The sequence below is a fragment of the Micromys minutus genome (genome assembly GCF_963924665.1).
Source record: "Micromys minutus genome assembly, chromosome: 21".
NCBI lineage: Eukaryota > Metazoa > Chordata > Mammalia > Rodentia > Muridae > Micromys > Micromys minutus.
In genome coordinates, this window is record NC_137956.1 from 23,967,406 (window position 1) to 23,991,778 (window position 24,373).

At 35.1% G+C, this 24,373-nt stretch overlaps 1 long non-coding RNA gene across 1 annotated transcript in view; it reads right to left on the bottom strand.

Annotated features, from left to right (window-relative positions):
- The window catches only part of LOC308433914, a 39,111-nt gene that overhangs the window by 8,085 nt on the left and 6,653 nt on the right, over positions 1 to 24,373 (bottom strand). The window lies entirely within an intron of this gene.

The following is a 24,373-nucleotide window of genomic DNA, read 5'->3' on the forward strand; positions in this document are numbered from 1 at the left end:
GAATGTAAAATAAATAAATAAATAAATAAATAAATAGATTAATAATAATAATAATAATAACAATAATAATAATAATAATAATATATTTTCTTTGCTTGATCGTGGAAAGGAACTACTGCAGCTAATACATTCCATGGTGATCTTCCCCATTATAAACCAGCTCACTTCTGTACTTCACATCTGGCACTTGAAAGCTTTAGATAAAGCCAGGCTTCACTCTCATTCTCTTCCCAAGTACTCTGTGTACTGAATAGAGTCTCATGTTCCATCACCATAGTTTCTGTCATCATCAGGTATTTACTTTTTCATTCACTCATCTGTCTCCTGTGTCAGTTTGTAAGCCTATGATAAAGCCACCTATGTTCTCTTTACTTTTATGTCCACTCTGGGAAAGTACATAGAAATGAAACCCAAGGTCAATAAGATATCAAGAAGATGTCAAGAGTGGATCAAACATTGTAAACAAGAAACTGTGATTAGTATTACTCTTTGAATCATCACTGGCAAAGTTTACATTGGAACTGACATTTTAAAACATAGAAACCACACAATGTTAAAATTATGCATGTACAAAATAAAACATCAATAACTAAAAATCTGGAGCAGCTAATAAATGACCGTCCTTTACAATGTCTTCTTGTGCTTTCCTGAGAAATGATGGAGCCTAGGGGGCAGATGAGCAAGTGAGGTTCCTGCTGAGTGCAGAGGTAGGCAAAAGATTCTCCTGATATATGGGACAGGGAAAGAGGGGGCCTTCCCTCAGGACCTTCTCACAGCCTGAAGAGTAATCAACCTTATGTTCATTTGTCTGGTGTATTACAGCCAATTCATTTTCTCCTACAGGTAACTACAGTTCTTGCATATATCCGAATGCTCTGCTATACATTTTAGCTTTAGTATTATTAACACTGTACTCTTTTCAATGTCTTCTGAGAAGAAATGGCAGATATTTTCAAACTTAACTTGCCCAATACCTTAATTTTTCTAGAATTTATTTTAGAGCACAGTCATTATGTCCAAGCCTTGGTTCATCTTTTCATGACTAGGGGTAAAAACCTATGAAAATAAAAATAATCATTATGTAACCAAATCTGCTCTTCTTCATGATATTTTGAAGAACAAATGCCTAGAGATCCTAGTTATAATGCACCCTCAATAGGCTCCCTTTGTGGGGGGGTTGCTGTATTTTCTAGTGGAACATAGGCCACAATAGGAATGATTAAGAGTTTACTTATAGGTTGAATTAATTTATATTTCAATTTGAAAGCAATGTTTAATAACTCTTTTCCCTAGAAAAGGACTCTTTTTGGATATAGTCTGTTATATACATTATTTCATCTTAGTCTTAGTTCAGGAAAGCAGTTCATTTGATTTTTGATGCTGTTTTTCGAGTCTTTTATATATTCTGGATATTAACCCTCTGTCAGATATATAGCTGGCAAAGAGACTCTACCATTCTGAAAGCCTCCTTTTTATCCAATTGATTGTTTCTACAACTGTGCAACACATTTTAAGATAAGCTTAAATATTAATGGCCTCAATTCTCCAATCAAAAACCACAGGCTAACTGAATCAATCAAGAATAAATATCCATCTATCTACAAAACAATTAGTTTAAAGCTAAACATAGCCTTAGAGTAAATGAATTTGTACCTCAGTCAACTGAGACCAGAAAACTAGAAGGTTTTACTGTAATGATAACACATAGAAAAAACTGCCAAAAGAGTCTATTCTATTCTGGTGAGGTAAGGGATCTGGGGGAGAAGGGAGGTGGAAGTGAAAGGGGAGGACTAGAGGGATGGAAAACCATGGTCTACATGTTTTGTATGAGAGCAGAGTCTATTTTTACACAAACAAATAAATAAGCTTCAAGAAAAAATTAATCAGAAGAGCTAAAGAGGGACACATCTAATTAAGGGGACTCTTACCCAAGAGAGCACTACATTTTTGCTCATATATTTACCAGACTTGGGATTATTTAATGGCATAGGTTAATATCAACCCACTAATAGAAGGTGATTTCAGTGTTACACTTTCTCCAATATATAGGTCATCTGAAGGGGGCAAAATAACCAGGACCATTTAATAGTATCTATCACCATATATTAATGATGCATGATTTTGAACTTCATGGAAATGGAATCAAAAGTGTAAGCTCCATTTTAACTTGACATTTTGTTTTTGAAGTTACTCAAGCTGTTGATTGAAGACAAATCTTTCCCCCCAGGAGAGAAAGCTTGCCGATTATTTTACTTACTATTTGTATGCATATCATATGTAGGGATGGGCGTCCCATGTGTGTGAACATCCACAAACGTCCTCATGGAGGCATGTCTCCTATCTTTATGTGGGTTTAGGGATTGAAATCTGATGGTGAAGCTTTCCTGGAAAGCGCTGAGCCCCAAGGTTGGCAATTGTTGTTTGTAAAAATAAACATTCAATTTAATGTTATGGCTTATGATTTCTTTTATTCAGCTCTGAATTTTGCAAGTTAATATGAAAGCAGCTATAGACAAAATGTAAATAAGTGTCTTTCTTTTAATAAATTGTATATTTAAAGTAGTTGTAGACTTTAAGCTATAATTTATGAGCCACAGATTTCCAGGCTGCAGAATATTGTATTATGAGAATAATACATATTTTATTTGTTTAATCTATGAGTAGTCTTCTCAGTTTTATTGATGATATTTAAAAGTGTTCTTTAGGTATATATTGATTCTCATGTGTAATAATTTTTGTTGTGTAAATGCTGAATTGTAACTACATATTTACTCATTATAATTACATAAGTCAGTATACATGTAATTATACAAGTCATAGGGTCATAGAAAGGCTTGACTTCAGATTCCACAAATACATACAGCTTTCTGAGTACCTCCTTACTACCTGTGTATACTAGTTTAGGTTGTTATAGTTTTCAATTAGGCATCATGATAATTTAGTTCTTAAGCAGATTATAATATACTATGTAGTATATTATATATAATTTTTATACAAATGTATATGAAGAAATGTAACTCTATGAAATATATTACAAGAAATTATTGTAACAGTTAATGTTTAATTACTGTTGACCCATACCTCCTTACTTTGGCATGATTACATGAATATGAAGTATAGGCAACCCAAACTGCATTTGCTAGCTCTAAAAGGATGTTGGGAAGAAACTCATCATGGTTTGTATGCTTAGAGAAACAGGGAGGAAAAGTCTCACAGCCTATTATCTTTAAGAGATCCATTTGAAAACCACAGAAACTGTCTCTAGCCAGCGCTTCCAAAGTCAGCTCAAAATGCCGTGGGATGTGCAGAAAAAGCTTGTTAATCAGGCTTACTGTGAGCTAGGTTTTCACTTCTAGGGACCATTTCTAATCATTGGTAATTAGAGTAATGCTTCTGGAAATGTTTGCCTTGCTAACCATGAGGCGTCGAAACATTCTCTTCTGGGAAAGCAAGCAGATGGTGTCACTTCATTTACTTGTTCCTATATGCCAGAGAGATCTATGCAGTTTAACTGTCCTTCCGTCTATCTCTCCAGCCTCGCTTCGGAAAGTCGTCTGGTCTATGGTCATAATTCTTGGGTCAGCTATTTCATGTCCTTTTCTCTTTGTTTGATAGCACTTTGATCCTCACCCAGTATCAGCCATGCTTTGCTTGGATGACTCTCATTCCAACTCCTACTCTTTTTCTTGGCAGAAGTATTCTATTCTTCGGGTTTTAAGAATCTGGCCAGTAATGAGGTGGTGCGCTCCCGTGGAAGCAGCGGGAGTTGTCAGAGCCCCTTTCTTTCATTAACTTTCTTGGGCTGTAGCCACAACAGCAAGACTTCAGGGACAGAAAATTTAACCTTCTCCAGCACTGATCATTTTTCCACATGGATTCACATGGCCCTATAGCCCCTTGGCCCCTTTCCCCAGCACCCCACCCCCTCTGCTTTTTTACAGATTATCCGGCACAGTTAGTCTAGTGCTCTCCAGGGCCACCATGAAATCATGTGCTGGAAGCATTTCCTTTTTTTAGTTAGCTACCTTTCATTCATTGTTGGAAAATGAAAGGCTCTTTTAACACAACCTTAACAAAAGGTGCTGAAATACCAGAAAACAGATGTTGCACGTAGTCTATTTTTCCTTATGAAATAAGTAAGCAATTTGTAATCATTATTGCATAACATCATGTCAAATGGTTTAGTTCTGCTAAAATAAAAGGTTTTATTTTTTCTGTATAATGCACAATAGAGAGTTGGGAAATATCTCTGAGTAGTGCCTCTTCAGTTATGCATTCATATTTTCTTTCAGTGACTAAACTATTCTAAAATAATATTAATACAGTGACAGGAAGATTTGATTTGAATTATTGTGATGATAACAACATGAATAATAATAATGATATGTATAGTAGCAATAATTTTGTTAAATGCATTATCATGTTTATTATTTATTTGGCTGGTTTGAGATGGATGTTTGTTTTGTGGTCTACCTTCTAATTCAGCAATCCTCCTGTGTCAGATCTCCAGGTGATGGAATGGTAGGCATTGCCAACATGACTGGCCCAAGCATCACTCTTTACCTGTCCACTAATTTTCAGGCACAATGCTGAACTGTGTTAGAATCCCTGGGCAGAAAATATCTCTCATATAAGTTACCATGAAGTATGGTCATGTCTTTTAAAACGAGGAAGTAAAATGCGGACAGCTTCTTATCCAAAGTTAAATTTATGTTTTCTATCCTTCCCCAGTTACTACCTCTCTACTCTTGCTTGTTATCTGAGACTTACCTACCATTCATATTATAGATGTTTATATGCCATTCCTAATGTATAAAGTATTCATTTATGAAAGTATTTCCAGTATAGAGATGTATGCACTACTCCTTGATCTAATATCCATGGTCAAAGACTGTATTGGTCAATGGTTAAATATCATTTTGAAAATACTTATGCATTGTAATCATGTAAGAACAATATCATATTATTTATCATATTAATAATAGAATAATTATTTTTAATGTAGAAATTGTATCTTATGTTTATAGAATTATGAAAATAGAAGTAAGCACAACTATTCTTCTGGCTAGTTTTGTTACCACTATAAATCCCTAGGTTTTTTTTGTTTGTTTGTTTTTTTTGTTTGTTTGGTTTTGTTTTTATTAGCAACAAGTTTTGGTTGCATTCAGCTTGATCTCATTAGAGAAAGAAGCTCACATAGTTTATTGTTCTACTCAGGAATGAGCAGCTATACACTCTTACTTTCTGTACTTTTGTGGGTGGGCAGGGAGTAGAGATAAATATGGGAAGAATTGGGGGACAGAGATAAACACAACCAAAATATATAAAATTCTCAAAAATCTCAGTTTAAAAACAAAAGTTTTATAGTCTTAAATATTTCCAATTATATAAACAAAATCCTATTCATAAATGCATAGTTTTTAAATAAGCAATTTTTAGAGTAGTTTTAAGTTCAAGGAAAATTTATGAAGGGAAAGAGATTTCCCATTGCTGGCTCATGTGTACATACACACTGTCGCATTTGTCAATGAAATATTGTAATTTTTATTGATGATGACACAAGAGCAGTATTGATTTTAGGTTCATAAATTCAGTTGGAGTTGATTTTTGGCCCTGTGAATTCTGTATGTTGGGAAAAAATTTACCTAACATTATATCACAGATGATAATCTATCTGCTCTAAAAATAATTTTCCTCTCAACTCTTGCTTCACACTGCCAAGTTTGATAGCTAGGACTCTTTTCTGGCACTATGGCTATTTCTTTTCCATAAGGAAACAGAGTTGGCTTCACACTGTGCAAGTACTTTTTCAGATTGGCTCACTTTACTTATAGTATATGCTTAAGTTTCTAAAGTCTCTTTGTCCCCTTGCATAGTTTGATAGCTTATTTGTTTTAAATATAAAACCCCCAAAATTTTATTAGTTGATCCTTTAGCTTGCTTCCTTGTAGTAATGCCATTTGTTTCCAGCACTGAGATTGAAGGAATTTAACTTGGAACACAGTCGACAGACCTAGGAATGGTCACAGATCTAACACTCTGTTGTTATATCCATGGGACCCTTACTAAGAAACTGACTTCTTTAGCTTTCTTTTTCTGTGAAATAAAAAATTTTGGGAAGACTAATCAGTTAAGCCTCTTTTCTGAAGACATTTATGAACTTCATTAGTGTTGACTGGCACTTGCCGAAATAATTTGTGTAAAGCATACCAAGTATTAATTTTCATGTGAGTGGAGCAGGAATCTAAGAAATATCACCTACATTTTCCAGACCAATGTTTGTTCCCTTGTGAAAGATAATGCTAGTAGTAAATATCTAGTTTTGTGGTCATGACACTCAACTCAGTACAAAGTCCCTCAGTAGCTCTTATCACTCTTTGGAGAAAGATATAATTCTAATCTACAGTCAACACCCTGATATACTCCTGTTAACTGGGCCAAGTGTTTGATTCAAACAAAGTAGATATGCATATTTAATTTAAATAGTATTCTACAGAGGGATTCTGGCTATCAAGCCTCCTGAAAGTGCCTCAAGAACTTGATTTCTTCTTATCTCATGCCTCAGAATTTGTGTTGGGTCAATGACTTTTTGGTGTTTGGTTGCCAAGAGGGTCAAAAAGGACAGAAGTTGGCTCAGAATTGACACTCATTCTTTTTCACACTGAATTTTGTGGAAACTAGTCACATGTTATGCCAAAATACATTGAGACACTGGGAAATACAGTGTTGCCCAGAAAGAAGGCAGTGTGAATCTGAGTTCTCAGGAATACTGTTTTGACAGCTTCCTTGTGTATAAACCCCACATAGTTCCTTTCAGTTCCTGGAATGTTCAAATATCACTGCAAGTATCACATTCCAACCTGTCACAGACTCTCATGTTTGTTATCAATTATGGCTTCCACTCTGTGTTTCTGGGCAGAATATTTCTGCTCTCTTTTGCTTTGATTTATCATTATGCTCACTGAAGTTTACTTAAATTATTTTTGTTCTGCACTGAATCTAAGCTCCTTAAAGATGAGTCTCTGCCTTTCCCCTGTTTGCTTCATAAGTAATGGAAAAGGAATGAGCAGATGATGGGGAAGGGAGAAAGAATGAACAAGATTCTGCAATTTTAAGGGCTAGAAAACTCTACATAAATAATTTTATTCTTCTGTAATAGATACTACTTAGTAAGCATAATTTATATTACTTGGCTTAAGCATTTCCTGGAAGATTGGATACACAAATATTCAAAAAAATGATTTGAGAACCATGTATAATGTAACATGAAATTATTTAATATGATGTATCTTTCTATCTTGTGTTCTCACAGAAGTAGTTATAAGCCAGTGAAATTTCAGTAAAATTGTATTAATATTGAAAATTTCACAATTCATGACTGAAAAAACATTTTTGTATGATGTGTTATGACAGCATATAAGTAAATTATGTCCGAAGTATTGACATTGCCACAGAGAACATCCCTGACATGGAAGGGTTTAAATTCAATGAAAAACATCAAATTATGTATGCTAAACTTATAAAAAACTATAAAGCGTCATAGCATCCAGTCACCTAAATGCTAATTCTAGGGTTATTAATTTCAATGTTTTCGTTGATTGCAGATAATTAAAGTTCTATGTCTTCCTCCAGGTTGTCAGTGTGCTCATGCTAATAAGTGACGTTCCTGTGTTAATGTAGTGTTATCTAGCTGTCTAACACGATAAGGAGAACTGTATTGACACCTTTAAAGGAAAACTATTCTTAAGCTTCATACCATTTTTAAATACAGAATCCGCATTGTCTACTCTCTTACTTCAAAGGAGAACCAAGGACTGAGAATTACCTGAACTAAAATGGATATTTACCAAAGTAACAGAGATTTTCTCTTTTAGTTTAAGGTTTTTTTCATATTTAGATTTAGTTGGAAACAAAATTCCACCCCATTCAAAGGAAACAATAGCTCTCTATTTAGAGTGGGTGATTTTCATCCATTTATCTGACAGCGTGGTGACAGTTGTTTCAAACAAGTTAACCTATAATGGGTTATTTTCATTTTTTTTAAGATTAGAAAGAAGAGAAGATAGTGAACAATGATATTTTAATTAGAGCAAAATGAATGTTCTTAGATATCCAACCTGCAGTCTATATTACCATCGAACCGGATAAAAAGAATTTATGTGGAGAATCAAAATTGAAGATGTTTGCCCTTTTTATTAAAACTATTTGAGAAGTTCTCAGTGTTGCCCCACACAATCATCCATCTGTGGATATTGGATCTTCTCCAGATGTTTGATTTCCATTGTCTTGTAGGTGATGGGATGCCACTACATCACATTTTTTTTTTTTTTTTTTTTTTTGCTTGTAGCAAATTTACAGAAGTCAGTAGTTTTACATGATTTATATTAAAGATGGAAACATTTGAAGATAGCCCTTTTAGACTTAAATGTGCTACTTGGCCTTCCTGAAGACAGCTGGCAGGTAAGTAGACATTTAGTGATATAAACAGATTCCTAAATTAGTAGTTCTCTCCATGTGTGTATTTTAATTATTTTTTATAACTTCTTTCTGGAATGGTCTATTAGGAGAATTGTTGGAACAGTTTTATGCAATTTGACATTAATTACACAATTATACCACAGCATAAGATAAACAGTCTGTTGAGTTTGTCTGTTATTTGGCAGGAAAAATGCAATTCAGCACCAGACTCTTTTCATCCAATAGTCTGTTTCAAGAAATGACAACATATTTTTTAGTGAATCTTGGCCAGGATAGCGCAGCAAGTTGTGACTATTTTAAAATTTCCCCTTCCTGTTCTATAAAAGAGCAATAAACCAGAGGAGTGTGGGATCTGCTCAAGGGAAAGTCATGTCCTTATGACACTGCCCTCCAGATGTTACTTCCCTCTGTACTCAATGGTGGTGTAGCCTGTTGTCAGAGCAGATCCACTATGAATGGCACTAGGATATAAATGTGAGCATTTCAGGATGATCCAGCCTAGAATGAGCTTGTTGGATGTGTGTTACTGAATTCTAGGCAATAGTCAAGATGCCCATCTTTGTTACCTTTTTTTTTTTAGGCTTTTGGAAAGTTGTCTTTCTTGACTACGTGGAATATAAACAATAGTTTGCCACATCTCTAATCTTTAAGTCCTAAGGTTTTCAGAGTAGATTGAAAACATAGCTAGTGAATTAAGGCTAGCCCTGGGAGTTAGGTAAGGTTTAAGATTAAAATTAAGAAAAAATGCAATGAAACAAAACCCATGAAAATGTAATGTACGTGAGTTAATATGGCTTCTGTTTTACCTTGAGTAATTTGATGATTTCTGAAACAAGTAAGTAGATCCTTGTTTACCTGATAAGATGTCTTTTCTTAATTACATTGTCAGCTTTTGACTTTCCTATTATCCTTTGTCACCGAATTTTTCTAATTTAATAATAGTATCTTGTCAGAGAAAGATATCTCTTGAGAAATAAACTACAGAGAAAAAAAAGAGGTTCCATATATTTTTTCTGTAAAGGATAATAAAAGACAAAGGATTTAAGAATACATCCTCAAATAATATACCTCACCTCTGATAGTATTCTATAGTTCAAAGTCCAAAAGTGAAAGAAATTACTTCTCTAACCTTCAATTTTGATTCTCAGCCAAAAGTGAGGTGGCAAATCTGAATGTATAGCTTCATGTTTACTTTCATACAGATCAAGTTTGATAAGGATGAGGAGGAGTTGTGTAGCAAACGCAGGTACAAGTCAACCTGAATCATGGATGGGGGATGGGGTAAGGATGAAAAGACACAGACACATGGAATGGAGTCAAGCCTGATCCTGGCTAAGACGCAAAGTTTATTTCTTCAGCTCTAGCCTATAGTCACTTCAAAAAACAAAGCTCTTCCTGAGAAAGTTCCTCTACAGAATAAACACAGATAAAAGTTCCTCTTGGCTCCACACACTGCTCTCTGCCCTTAGTTACACAGACTGCCTTCTGGCCTTGGCTACACATAATGCTGTCAAGGCAGTACTCAGGCTCTCCACAGTATATAATAGGAAGTGGATCAGAGACATTTCATATCTTAAACCCATGCCGTAGTTCTTTAAGCAAATCAAACTGTTAAAGCCTTCTTTTTAGTCTTCCATTGTTCCAATATTTCCTTACTAGACCTCCCCTTTTGTAATGGCAATGTTTATTTGTGTCACTGTATATTAGAAGTATGTGATTTATTTTTAATTTTTATTTTACAGGGTGTTAAATTTTGAAGATTGCTTTGAATCAGAGAAGAGACTTTGGATATTTAAACAGTGTTGAGACTATGAAAGATTATGGAGACTCTTGAAGTTGGACTAAATGCATTTTGTATTTTGATGCAGCTACAGAACTGTTGGGGGCCGGAAGTAGAATGTGCTAGTTTGAATACAAATAGTCTCTATTGGATATGAGTGGCATAAAGGCTTATAGGAGAATAATAAAAAATGAAGTTTAAAATTGGGATGGAGACTTGAAAGAAAGGACAGAGAGAATATAGGAAATGGAGAACACACAAATAGAGTTAAACTGAGTTACCCTACCCTGGGATAACATTCACTCTCCTAGATAAATAGCAACAAAAGCTAAATGTAGTCAATGGGTTACATAGTTTTCAATTATTATTTTTATTGATAATAGATTTTACTTCATATAACATGTGAAGTGCAGCTACCTGTACAGCTACTACAGGACCAAGCCCTCTCCTACCCTTGATGTCTGACAAGGTCATCCTCTGCTACATACGCAGGTACAGCCACAGGTCCTTCTATTTGTACTTTTTTTTTTTTTTTTTTTTTTTTTTGGTTGGTGGTTTAGTCTCTGGGAGCTCTGAGGGTCTGGTTGGTTTATACTGTTTTTCTTCCCATGGGTTGCACTCCTCCATTGGAGACCACATGCACAGTCCAATGGTTGGCTGAGAGCATCTGCCTCTCAGGAGACAGCTCTATCAGGCTCCTGTCAGTAAGTACTTCTTGGCATCTCAGTAGTGTCTGGTTTGGTGTCTATGTATAGGGTGGATCCCCATGTGAGTCAGTCTCTGCATGATCTTTCCTTCAGTCTCTGCTCCAAACTTTGTCACCATATTTTCTCCCTTGAGTAATTGTTCCCCCTTCTAAAAAGGTCTGAAACATCTACACTTTGGTCTTTCTTCTTCTTGAGGTTCATATATTCTGTGAATTGTATCTTGGGTATTCTGAGCTTTTGGGCTAATATCCACTTATCAATGATTGCATCTCATATGGGTTATTTTGTGACTGAGTTACCTCAATCAGAATATTATTTAATTCCATCTATTTGTCTAAGAATTTTATGAAGTTATTATTTTCAATAGCTGAGTAGTACTCTATTGTGTTAATGTACCACATTTTCTGTATCCATTCCTCCTTTAGCTCCTTGTAAAACGCCTAAGTCTAAGTATATCAATGACAGCCACATAAAACCAGATACATAAAACTACTAGAAGAGAAAATGGGTTGGGGGGGGAAGCCTTAAACATGTGGGCACAGGGGAAAATTTCCTGAACAGAAGACCAATGACTTATGCTCTTAAGATCGAGAATCGACAAATGGGCTCTCATAAAATTGCAAAGCTTCTCTAAGGCAAAGGAGACTATCAATAGCACAAAATAGCAACCAACAGATTGAGAAAAGATCTTTACTAATCCTACATCTGATAGAGGGCTAATATCCTACATATACAGAGAACTCAAGAAGTTAGAAAAGCAAATAACCCTATTAAAAATGGGATACAAAACTAAACAAGAATTCTCAGTTTAGGAATATCAAGTTGCCAAGAAGAATCTAAAAAAGTTCATTATCCTTAGTCATCAGGGAAATGCAAATCAAAATGACCCTGAGATTGCACCTCACACCAGGCAGAATGGCTAAGATCAAAATCACAGCAGATGATTGCAAGGATGTGGAGAAAGAGAAACACTCCCCCATTGTTGGTGGGATTGCAAGCTGGAAATCAGTCTGGCAGTTCCTCAGAAAATTAGACATAGTACTACCTGAAGACCAAACTATATCACTTCTAGGCATATACCCAAAAGATGCTCCAACATGTAACAAGAACACATGCATCACCATTTTCATAGCAGCCTTATTTATAAAAGCCAGAAGCTGGAAAGAACACTGATGTCTGGTAATTTTTCTATTTTATTAAGTCAACACTTATGTTCACTATCTCTTTCAATCTATAGTTGTGTGTGTTGTTTATTCTTGTTTTTCCAATTTCTTCTGGTTTATAATCTGAAGTCTCAAAATTTTTATGTTGGCACATTGGGCTGCAGAACTTCCTCTTAGTGCTACCTTCATGATTTCCTATAGATTTTGGTTTGTTGTATTTTTCTCCTCATTTGTTCTAAGAAAATTTAAATTGCCTTCTTTTGGATGCAATTATCACTTAAAAGCATCTTGTTTAATTTCTATAAATATGTACTTTTATAGTTTCCATTGCTGTTTCTTTATTCCGTTGCAATCAAATGAAAAAGGGGATGTTGGTTTACTTTAGATATAAATCCAGAAACATGGATTCTCTGGCAAACAATCATGTCTAAAGACCTATGTCTGTGTGACCTAGCTAGAATGCCGACACACCACCCACATTTAATCTAGCTAAAAACACCTTTAGTTCACACCTTTAATGCCTAACAATGGAGATAAGAATAGTTTGTAGAAGGAAGCAATCATTTTTGACAGTGAGGTCCAGTTGTAGGAAAGACAATGCGATGAATCAAAAAAGATTTGATAGAATGAGTCAGAAGGTGGCATATACCCAACTCTGAAAAGAATAGTATAGGAAAAACACACTATTTAAAAGACCAGGCATGTGTGCATGCACATGTGTGTGCACGCACGTGCACGCACACACTCACACACACACACACACACAAACAGGGAAGTAGAGTGAGAGAGAGAGAGAGAGAAAGAGAGAGAGAGAGAGACAGAGACAGAGACAGAGACAGAGAGAGAGACCAGTTTTACAGGAACAGCTTGTAGGAAAACACAGAATGAGTGAAAGCATGAGTAGGAACCAGAAGATAAAACAGAGTGTCATAGTTAGTTTGGAGCCAAGCAGAGGAATTCAGTCAAAAGACAAGTGGAGCTAGTTTGAATAAGTCAGTTTGGGGAGGATTTTAGACCAGAAAAGCTGAGTTGAAACTGAGTTCAGCGAATAAGGCTAAGCTTATTCAGAAGAAAGTCTCTGGGAGTGAGACAACAAGTACACCTGGTGAATCAAAATTACTTTGCAAATATGAATACTGTTTTGTGTTAATAAATATTTATGCTTTAGGATATAGTAATCTGTTAATATTTTTGGTTCATTTGATTTATTTTGTAATTTAGCTCCAGAGTCTCTGTTTAATTCTTCCCCAAGATACATGTCTATTGATAAAAACAGAATATTGAAAGGCCATCCCAAATCACTACTATGTTAAGACCAATCTGTGGATTTAGATGTAACTGTGTTGCTGTTGATGATGATGATGTTTTCTGTTTGGTTATTTTTGGTATCACCTTGTTTGATGGCTATATATTCAGAATTGAAGTATTCTGTTGATGGGTATTTCATTTAATGTGCATTGAATGGCCCTCCTTACCTCTTTTGGCATTTTTGTGCCTAAAATCTATTGTATCAGATGTTGTTATAACTATGACTTATTTTCTTATTAAATTTTCTTGGAATTTGACTTTCTATTGCTTTTTGTACCAAAAGATGTTGTCTACTGATAATTTAGTATGTTTTTTGAAGGGGCAAAAAGATCTAGCCCATTATTTTAACGCAACCTCTTAGTGTCTGTTGTTTCCTTTTAAACTCGGGAGTTGAGACAATTAATAGTCTCTTTCTACACCCACTGCCTCCTCCTTCCCCCCACCTCAGCTCTTCCAATCTATTCTTCTTCTTTGCTTTCCATAAGAAAAGGGCAGGTTTGCAAGGAATATCAACTAAGCATACCATGTAAAGTTATATTATGTTTAGGCACTCCCCTCATATTAAGGCTACACAATAGAGTGACAACAGTTCCCAAAGCAGGCAAAAATGTTAGAAACATCACTATTCCCTCTGTTAGGAGTCCCAAATAACACCAAGCTACACAGCTATAATATATATATATATACAGGAGAGTTAGGTTAGGCCCATGAAAACCCTCATTCAAACTCAGTGATCCCTGTGAGTTCAGACTTACTGATTCTGTTGGTTTTCTGTGGCAGCCTTGACTCCTCTGGTCCCTGCAGGCCTTCCTTTCCATTTTATGTGAGAATTTTAAACCTCTAGTTACATTTTGGATGGAGCATTTTCATTTCCTTTCTTACAACCTTCTTTCCTGCCTTTTCCTACATCTCATTTTTCTGTTTCCAATTTCCTTCTATTTATTAGTCCAACCGAGGAGGCAAATAGAAAGACAAAGTAACCATTCAGTCATGGGAAAAGAAAGAGAAGAAAATGTAAAAAAGAGTTTTTTTAAAAAAGCATTAGAAAAATAAATTCTCATTCAAGGAGTATGTCCTTCTCATCACACAGTAGATTAAATATTACTGCTTTGACTTCTTAATCTCCTGAGATTGGTTTAGCTATGAAAGACTAGAAGAAAATGTTCATTAGTTTGACATATGGTAAATATAGCAGAAGTGGGCCCCAACAAACTCATTCTGGTTAAATCTTGAAACTGTAATTGTAAGATAATGGCCTCATCTTATTGTCAAGCAGTTACAGCATGAGACTAATAGGATGCCAGGGGAAACGTTGATCAGTACTTGAGAGCCTTAGTTTTAGCCAAATGTTATACACCAATGTGTTCAATGAACAGGCTGCCTTTCTGAACTTGCTTTTCATGCATGAGTTACAGAGCAGTTACATGCTTAAAAGTGATGATCAAACCATGCTGACAGAGAGGTCCTGGAGAGTTCTCAAGAGAGAATATTAGATATATTATTCCAAAGTCTATCCCAAGTGCAGGAGATGCTGGCAACATCTAGTTTGTGTTTATAGCAAGATTTTGCTGAGTGTTCCACTCATAGTATTCAATACATAAACTATTGCATTCACCTGATTTTTGAGTTTGCTTACCTAACAAAGATACTTTTATATCTCCAACAGTACTTTAAGGGACTGAGAAAATGCTAAATTCTCTTTAGTATTTTTGAGTTGACCTACAACAACAAATTCATATGTAAATTGCTTAGAAACAATATTTTCTCAGGACTATTGAACTTGTAAATATTCAGCTATCTCCCATTAGTGTATATTAATAGAAAATTATAGGTATTTTATCCCACTCTTATTTTAAGTGAGTTATAAACAATTTTTTCCAAATAATTACTTATTTTGAATTTATTAATAATCTATTAACAGTAGAAAGAAAGTAAAATGAAATTTCATCATTGTAACAAAGAAACAGAATGTGCTCTATGTTACATAGTATATTAACCTCATTCATATTAGGCCAGAATGAAATTACCAACTGAGAAAAGTATCTAATTCCTAACATTGCATGTAAACTGCTTTAAATGGATTTGTAAAAAGAGCAAAATATTTGAAGTTGCTTTTTAGAGAACATATCCAACATTTCCCAAAGTAGGATGTATGACTTAACAATTTGTATAACAGGTTAGTTGATCATAGAAATTTAAGGGCAAAAATGTTTAGGGTAAAAATGCATAGAGGTGGTTACATAACTCAAATAATGTTTTCTAGTTTCATTCATCTGCCTGTGAATCTCATGAAGTCCTATAGTTGTCTCCTGAGAGGCTCTGCCAGAGTTTAAGAGATACAGATGAGTATGCTAGCATCCAACCATCAGGCTGAGCTTGATCACCCCAATAGAGGAGTTTGGGAAAGGACTGAAGGGGTTTAAGGAGTTTGCAACCTTTTAGAAAGAACAGCAATATCATCCATCAAGACCATCTAGAGATTACAGGAACTAAACCACCAATCAAAGCGTACCCATTACTCCACCTGCATATGTAGCAGAAGATGGCTTTATTTAGCAACAATGGGAGGGGAGGCCCTTGGTCCTATGTAAGCTCCAAGCCCCAGTGTAGGGGAATTCCAGGCTGGTTAGGTGGGAGTGGGTGAGTGGGTAAGGAAGCATCCTCACAGAAGCAGGCAGAGGAGAGATGGGATGGGGGTTTTCAGAGGAGAAACTGGGAAAGGGGATAACATTTGAAATGTAAATAAATAAAATATCCTATAGAAATGTATAGAGTGACCAAACATTTTGATTTTCTGAAATGAAGTATCTATTGTGTACCAGAAGGAGAGCTGTTGCTTTTCCTCACACTCACAGAATAGTTCATGCAGGTCACAACTGATAAGAAGTGACAACTCATGTGAAGAGCCAAGGAAGTCAAAATTTTGTTTACCCTAATCTACTTGACTGCCTGCCCTTTGTATCCTTTATTACTTCTTAGAATTTTTTTAATTACTTTGAGACAAAGTCTTTCAAGCCTCGATGTGGCCTTGAATTCTCTGAGTAGCCTAGAGAGTTCTTGAAGTCTTAATACTCCTTTGTCTATCTCCTACGTGCTGAAACTCTAGGCTTGGTTTTGTTAAGACTGTTTTAAAAAATCATAGATCATCCCTCAACATAAAAGGCTATAGCAGCAAGCCCTTCCAGACCACTTAAAAGACAGCCCTCTCATTGTGAATATGATTCTGTGTTTATGTGTTCTGTTATCTTTGTGATTCATCTCTCATTCATGTTCCATTTAATTCTGCCTCAGTCTTCAGTTCTAATTACCAGGCACACAAGGGCCCAGAGCATTTGAACTTCTCTCATTTTGAAACATTCTTATTGTGGAAATTCTCTCATCTTCCTGTGCTTGGGGAAATAGATATTCTATATCATAAGTGTTTAGAGAAATCTAAACCACACCCATCAATACCATCTTCCACAGATAAAAAAGTAATTGAAGCCCAGGTGAACCCTAAAACTTGAAACACCTACATGAGCCCTCATCCATTTCCAATCATGTGGTGTCGTACCTGCTATGCTGAGAAATCTCAGTACTAATGAAAACTTCACTGGATTACAAATCTAAAATTATTCCATCACTGGCACCCAGATATATCTCCCCTCCTCTCTCTCTTTCCGGTAGTATACATTCTGTCTGACTTCTATAATTTATTTATTAATTTTTAAATTAAAATTTATTAATTTTGTCTGTCATAACTATAATATCAGCTCTACATGGCTGAGATTTCTCTTTAGATATCATTACTGAAGCCATTCCGTCAAAGAGTGCTAAGCACACCGTCTGTTTAAATAGCATTTGTTATTTGTTATTTTACAAGGAATTATGGGGATGCACATCTATTTTTGTTTCTCGACCGGTATGGAAATGATTGGAACTCTCTTAGTGACTATGCTGGTTTTGGTTAGTCCTAGATGCTTATCGAGACTGTCCTGGTAATTAAGATTTTCCCTCTTCTGAAATCTATAAAGTGTTTTAAAAGAGTTTTAAAAAAATTCAGAATACTGTAGTTAAATATTATTTAAGTTCTTTAGAAAGGTTATTATAAACACTCTCTATTTGTTTTTGAACTACAAAAGCTGTATGTAGATCAAAAATCCTCAGTATAGCAACCTTCATAATAATATGTAAGTCATATGTGATCATCTAAAGTCAATTTATATACTCAAAGAACTCAGATTCTGAGTTTGTATTCAGCAAAGTTGGTATGAAATGTTCACTGTGTGTTTTCTAGGAGAGTAATAGAGTACCTGAGCAGAAAACTGATTTAAGGATCACACAGTCCCTCAATGACAGTTCCTCCAATATACAGTCCAAAAATATTATTAAACCTTTATTGATTATGTTTTTTATTTAATAAAAGGGAAGAAATGTGCCAACTTAGATGAAAAAATAAGAAATAATGATACTCAAGAAGCTTAAAGACATGCATCTGTCTCATCTTTCCAAAACCAAAACGTCATTTTAAAGGAGTATATGAAAACACTCATATATATATAGTCCCCATCTTTGTCTTTGAAAGAAAACCCAAACCTTGAAGGTCACAATAGAGATTCTAAGCACTTCTACTTTTATCCCCACTGCATCTCTCTTGAGCATGCCAATGAAACAGAGGTAAAAGCTGTTTATATATATATATAAAAGGGTTTCTTATATACAAGAATGACTTTGAAACTTTGCTATGGAATGTAGTTAAATATTGTTTTAAAATTCTAATTCTCTTGCCTTTAAAACCTAAGTACTAAAATTACAGGTATACCCAGTACAGTTTTATGCTGACTGAACCAAGGGCTTTGTTCATGTCAAAAACTCTTCCAACTGAGACACTGCCTCAGCCACAACATAACCCTTAATATAACATTTTTATCATAAAATTATTTACAGTTTGACATGACATTCTAAATGCTTGAGAAAGAGTTTGAGTCTTTAGGAAGCTTAAAAGATTTCTGAATCTAATTGCTTCCTCATAAATAGTAAAATGTTAGATTTTCAAATGACTTAAGACAAAAACAATAGTAGAAAAGAACAAATTTAAACCTTTGATATCTGAAGACTGAGAGAAGATCTGATTTGTTGAAGAGAATGAGACTGAGAGATACAGCATCACCCCACTGAGTACAAGTTAAAATGTTTTGCTGTAAGGTTGGGCTCTTGTTGGTAAAAGCTTTTACTCCTGTTTCATTGGCATGCTCAAGAGAGATGCAGAGGGGATGAAAGTAGGGGTGCTTAGAATCTCTATTGTGACCTTCAGGGTTTGGATTTTCTTTCAAAGACAAAGATGGGGACTATATTTGAAATGGAAATTATCAGTAGTTTGGAAGGTCAGTGGAACAGGTAAAGGACTAGAGACTGAAAGACCAGCATGCACTCTACAGAGACTGTGAAGCACTCAGGCCTAATGTGATTTTCTTGCCACAGCTCTGCTCTAAAGGCCCAGATAACTTCAAGGAACAAAAGGTGGAAATATTTGTAGAACCATATGGTGTAGAAGATTTTAGTGAAACTGTGTTTTCCAAGTACAATAGGACTTATGTACATAGAAACTCATGGGTACTACAACAGAATGCAGAAGACCTTCCCAAGTTCAAGCGAGAAAAACCCAACCATAGAGAAGGAAAAATGAACACCAAGCTTCACCCCTGGCCAAAAAGCCATTTGTAATTGACAGCTGAATGAAGAGGGAAGGTTGGGCTTTTTTCTAGTGAATCTGGCTCTGTCACACATGCTCCAGAGCAATCCCTTTGATCAGAAGCCATTGGCCAACACAAAACAGACTGCATGATTCTTTTGTTGGCTTTGTATAGTTTATTTATTTGTATGTGTGTACAGAAGTAATTTTTGCTTGTTTATTTGTGTTTTGCTTTAGTTTCATGATTATTGTTAAGCTATATGAGTGGGAAAGGGGAAACTTATCACAAGTTGGGACAAGGAAAATGATTTGATCAAAATATTGTGTGTAAACTTAATAAATTTTCTACAAAGAAAAAGTGGTGCTACAGAAAAAAAAAACAACCAAAGACAGCATGTTTAGAGAATTTAGTTGAATTAAATTATACATGATCACTTAGGGACCTGCTCAAAGCAATACTAATAATACCAACAGATACCCATAGGTATTACGGAAGTACACCATCATCTGAAAGCAGCCATCATTAGTAAAGCCTTAGCACCAACTACAAACGGCTTTCAAAGCATTTTCCACTTGAGTTACTGTATTGTCCTTTAGATGCAAAGATTTAGTTGTTGGCTTAGGAAATTAAAAATAAATGTCAATAGTCAAATGTGAACTTGTACAACAACTATTTAGCTTTTAGTGTTCCATATTATAGAACATAAACAAAAATAAAACTTGCAGAAATGAGTTAACTCTTGTGTAGTAAATAAAATATTCACTCGATAGAAGGGAACATTTTAGAAAAAAAAATAACAATTCTTTCCACTGACAGTATATTAACAAGTCATATTTTAAAATTCCTGTTAAGCTTTGTGAAACTTCCCTTCTGTTTGTCTAGTCATCTATGCCTTCCCTAAAAAAAAGGAAATTTTATGATGGTAGTAATGTGAATTAAGATATTTTTTTAGACTCAAAAATGCAGCATATAAATCTATAATGCATAATTATAATGTTATTATGTACTTTAGAATTATGGAATGTTACACTTGAATTAATGACTAGCATTGCTTAGTATTGTCCACATACTAAGAACTGCTGTAAGTGCTTTATGTAAAATAATCTAACTTAATCTTCTAGGTACATCTATCTTTACCTAATTTCACTTTTTGTTGTACTTTATATACAAAATAAGACATAAAATCTTGGTCACATTCAGGATTCTATACTCATTTGTCAGTGAAACAGAGATCCAAATCTGCGAAATTAAATATAGTTTTATTATGGCTAAACCAAGTTTCTTTCTTTACTATTATCCTAGTGCTAACAAAAAAAGCCTAAGGTTTCTGTGGCTTTAATTAATATCTAAATTCAAAAGTGTACATCACATATAAGTGGAAACAGTTTTTAGAGTATTCATTAGCAGAATGGCTAGTATTAAATATGTACTCCCATGAGGGCATAAGTCTCTAATCACTTACAACTTGATCTATTCTTTTATCAGTTACATCATGAGACCTGTCAGTATATTCTGTGTGGCAAACATTGCTCAACCTTTAAAAGGCGCTGCAATACCGGTGTGTTCTTTGGCTCTTAATCTCCTGTAAATCCAAGGCTTGGAGGTTCTTTTACATGGTTCAGAATCTCAGGAAATTTCGCCTTATCCAACAATCAACTCTAAATATGTACATTTGATTTTATTCTTCACCCTGTGTAGGTTATTTTATTTATGCAGGTGGAAGCACGCAAAAAAAAAATCAATGAGGCTTGTCATTAGATGAGAAAAAAGGATAGGCAGGAACAGAGTTTTAGAAAGAAGGAGGGATGTAGGAAAGTGGGGAAGCAAGATAGAGGATGAAGATGAACCATATTCACATGCCTCTGCATAGCTACAGGTTGTTATGAATGTTTTATAAGGGATGAATTTGTATAGGATGATTTGTCTTGTCTAGGTGGACAATTTAAATCATATCATTTGACTCTGAGTTTATGGTGTGGATATTTTGTGGAGTGTAAAATTTACTGAGATAAAATGAATGCTAAATTACAAGTTTCTGAAGACTTGAATTTTTGGGCTAATGTACTTTGTTATGATGACCACAGGTTGTGGTTGTAGGAAATGTGAAGAGAGTCCAGCACAGGGATCTGCTGAGACCAGAGCAGGTCACAGAGCCGTAGGGGACAAGAGTGGGTCCCAGAGCCATGGGGGGACTAGTTGCTGTTGGGACATCTAGAGTCTTGGTTTTACACGTTGGCTGGAATGAGGGCAGAGTTTGCAGCTAGCCCTCTTCTGGAAGAGAGACTAGCCAGGGGCCAGCTGCTCCTGGAATTGGCCACCACTGAGATGAACAAACCATAATGCTGTATGGTTTGACGATGACAGCTAATGGGAAAATGAGAGAAGGCAATAGGAGGGTGGGACAGGGAGGAGAAGAGAAAAGGGTGGCTGTGATCAGGATGTAAAGTGAAAAAGTAAATAAATTAATGAATAAATAAATAACACAATCCACAAATAGAGGAAAGGAAAAGGTTCATTTCTATAGCACTAACCACTTTACTATCTCACTTAATTTATTAACCTTCATAGTTGCACCTATCATGCGGTTGTTTATTGATTTAAATTAGGCCTTTAAATATGTTTTTGCATTTTAAATATCATATTATTTTGTTTAGATTTTCATTGAGAAATTTTAAATTTAACAAAGATATTATAATGATCTATGTTCTCTCTGTGTCTTTCTCTTATTTGGCACAATTCTAGAAATAGATGTGATCTTCAATTTTCTTTTTTTTCTTCCTCTCTCTTACAACTTTATTTTTAAAAATATATACAGATTTTTAAAGGCATTTTGGCAAAACACTATATGAATATTTTTTGTCAGTACTTAATTCTTTTAGAGGATTAATAGTATGCATTGAAATCCCACTAGTTACCACAAGCATAAATGTAACATGCAAACAGTTTTCTTGGTGAGTATAGATTAACCTCGTGTCATGTACACCTCCCAATTTTTGATGGTTTTCTCTCTCTCTCTCTCTCTCTCTCTCTCTCTCTCTCTCTGTGTGTGTGTGTGTGTGTGTGTGTGTGTGTGAATCTACTTGGTCAGTTGTCACTGAATTTTGGCTCCCACTTCTTTACAAGGGATAGCTAGCTACAATAATTGAAAATAATTCGAACAATAATTCTAGTGTAATTAATAACATTTATGTACTTTGCTTGTTTTCAAGAAAATTCAGATAAATCCTAATTAAAATACGGTTGGGAAAATATAGGTTATACTTTATTAGTCAAAGTTATTAAAACCTGGAAGAGCAGGAATAGAGGCAAAGAAGTAAACATGTTTTGAGAAGGAAACCATATAAGGAAGACTATAAGAACCAGAAAGAAAACTGTGTGGGACAGGAGATAAAAGGAAAAGAAAACCATTCATTAAATGCATATTCGGGCTACATAAAAACTAAAACAAAATAGCTTAAAATGTAAATGTATAAATTAAAAATAAAATGAAATGGAAAGTACGGTAGCATGAACGTTTCTTGTTAGAATTAACATGGCCTCCTGAGCCATTATGTTACCATTTGTCATTGGCTCTTCATATGGAGAGATGGCTGCTATTCTTAACCCCTAGACAAGTTTGATCTGTGTGTCCTCCCTGCTCAGAGGAGTTTCTGTGTCTGATCTAACTTTCTGTGGGAGTGTCCATTTTGTTAACCCATCCCCCACTTGCCAACTAAATCATTTTCTCTGCTGGGTTGTGGGTCACAGATTTGACATGTGGTTCTCAGTGCTCAAGTCTCTGAAGAAGGACTGGTTGATACACCCATAGTTGTATTGATCTTTGCTGCTGGGTGCTCTCCTGTAGCCTGGATCTCAGCTATTTTTTCACCAATGGCCCAGATGACATAGTTCTATCCAGATGACACAATTCTTTTATCCTTTCTTTCTTTCTTTTTTAGCTTTCCATACGGGTTTATATATTCAATTCTCAATTCACAAACCCTCTATATAATAAGATTGCATCCAATGAACAAAGATACAAACTGCCCTTCCATATAATGTAAAAGACCTTTAAAATCCTTAAAATATTCATAGCTAATTCAACTAAGTCCATCTGGATCCAGCTCATCCTTCTCAGACTCCATCTTAGTCTTTCCTCTTTTCTCTCTCTTCCTCTCCCAATATCTCCCTTTTCTCTGCCTACTTCTTCCTACCCAATCATGTAATGCCTTAACATAAATCTACATATCACTCTTTTTGTTTACTTAAAATAAAACAAACAAACTTTACCCTTAAATGTAAGCTGTGCACAACTATTATCGTGCTACAGTTTGTGAAGTATAAAACAGCCTTGACACCCAGTACAGCAATTCTGTTCATTAAATGGAGCTCCCTGCTATCTATCCTAAAAGACTATAATTCTACACAGCTAGGTTGGGTATGAGACTACCAGACTTCAACCACATCAGAAACCCCAAATGACTAATATTACTTAATATAAAGCACAAAACATAGTTTTCAAGACTGGCCAATTTAGAGAGACCACTGGTCACTTGGACAGTCCCTTATCTCTCAAAACGTTAGAGCATCAGAGCCTTCTGGCCTAGGATCATATCTGACAGACCTTTGTAATGCAGATTTTTGAATTACTGATAATTCTGGTTTGGCAAAAATTATCCGTTGACTATTCTGCATAATGTGTCCCATTATGGACAGTATGGTTTGCAGATGAATGAGGCAATTCTTGCCTAGTGGCTGTCTCACCACAACTGGAGCAATTCCATTGATGTTCAGTTTCTTCTTAGAATCTAAGAGGAGGTGCTGTCAGGAGCAGAGAGGTCTCTAATCAAATGATTTTTAATAAAAAGTGTCCATAAATGTCATATTCTTTGGATTTCCGATGCCTTTGAAGACTAATCTATTTACACAAAGCATCTCTGAATTGTTAAATCATTTTTAATTGAAATATCTCAAAATACCCTTTTATTGACTAAGAACCATGAGTTTGTTGTCCATCCCTTAACTAGTATTGTTTAATGAACGAAAACAGTATATAAACCATAAATCTGTATCAAAACAATTTTAAAGCACTGTAAAGATTATAACTTTAACTTTGTATGAATTAGAATTATTCCTAGCAGGGAAGATATGACTTTAGCTTAGTTACCAAAAGAAAATTATGGCTGTATAATTCAACCTGGCAAATCTTTCCTGCAAGACTATAACCATTTCTAAATTCTTCATAAAAACAACCTTACAATAACCAATTCCATCCCCCAATGTCGA